The 1,132-nt window shown below is 34.3% G+C and overlaps 1 non-coding gene across 1 annotated transcript; it reads left to right on the top strand.

Annotated features, from left to right (window-relative positions):
* The first annotated feature begins 418 nt into the window (after positions 1-418).
* LOC122054319 lies at positions 419-524 on the top strand. The gene has a single exon (XR_006132646.1). It is a non-coding gene; the product is annotated as a small nucleolar RNA R71 (small nucleolar RNA).
* Positions 525-1,132: the final 608 nt, after the last annotated feature.

The raw sequence follows: 1,132 nt of genomic DNA, 5'->3' as shown, positions 1-1,132 counted from the left end.
TTCTTCATGATTTTGGCCACTTCTCAACCCAACATCATCACACTTTTCATTGGATCTTGACTGTGTAGGAGGGGGATCTTCTATAAACCATTTTGAAACAATACTATTAAGCTTTACCCCCAAATGTTTGAACTCCTCACTCTGTGACTTGTGAATTTCAACATTTTTAGGTGGTTGAATTTCATTTTGTTTGACAGGCTCTCTTACATTTATGGCTTTCACTTCTTGAATATCTGAGGGAAATTCCATCCAACTTTTGTTCGACCATTCATGGAGGTTCAATGTCACTTGATCAATTAACGAATAAGCTTCATCTACACTTTTGTCCATAAAAGAACCTCCAGCTGATGAATCCAATAAAGTCTTGTCTGAGAAAGAAATTCCCCCATAGAATATGTGCAAAATCAACCATTTTTCAAAACCATGATGAGGGCACTGTCTTTGAAGACTCTTGAATCTATCCCATGCTTCAAATAATGATTCTCCATATGCCTGAGCAAAATTTGTTATGCAATTCCTCATATACACCGTTCTACTTGGAGGGAAAAATGATTCAGAAATTGCTTCTCCAATTGTTCCCAACTTGTGATGCTTTGAGGACAGAGAGAATATAGCCAAGTCCTTGCTTTATCCTTGATACTGAAAGGAAATGTCATCAATCGAACTGCATCTGCTGATACTCCTTCACATTTCACCAAATCACAAATCTCTAAAAATGTTTCAAGATACAGATAAGGACTTTCTGATACTTCTCCTCCAAATTTGTGACCTTGTATCATGAAAATTATCTCTGGGTCTAGTTGGAAACTTTCTGCTTCAATTTGAGGTTGCACAATGGGAGATAAAAATCTTGCAGAAAAGGGTGTAGAAAAATTTCTCATGGGCCTGCTTGACATGTTAGTACTCATGGATATTCAAGAAGAAAAAGAAAATTATCAAGAATCAAAAACAAGAAATAAAATGCAATATGAAAAGCAAGAAAGCAAATGTAGAATTTAAATTGCAAGAAAGAAAGTGCATAATGAAAACAAGAAAGAAAAGATAAAAGGAAAAAGAAAAATATCTAGAATAATTCATATACTAAAAATTGCAAGATATGTTTTCAAAAGAAAAGAAGAAAGAAACTAGATCA

The sequence above is a fragment of the Zingiber officinale genome, chromosome 3A (assembly GCF_018446385.1).
Source record: "Zingiber officinale cultivar Zhangliang chromosome 3A, Zo_v1.1, whole genome shotgun sequence".
Lineage (NCBI taxonomy): Eukaryota > Viridiplantae > Streptophyta > Magnoliopsida > Zingiberales > Zingiberaceae > Zingiber > Zingiber officinale.
This window is presented reverse-complemented; position numbering and strand designations above follow the sequence as displayed.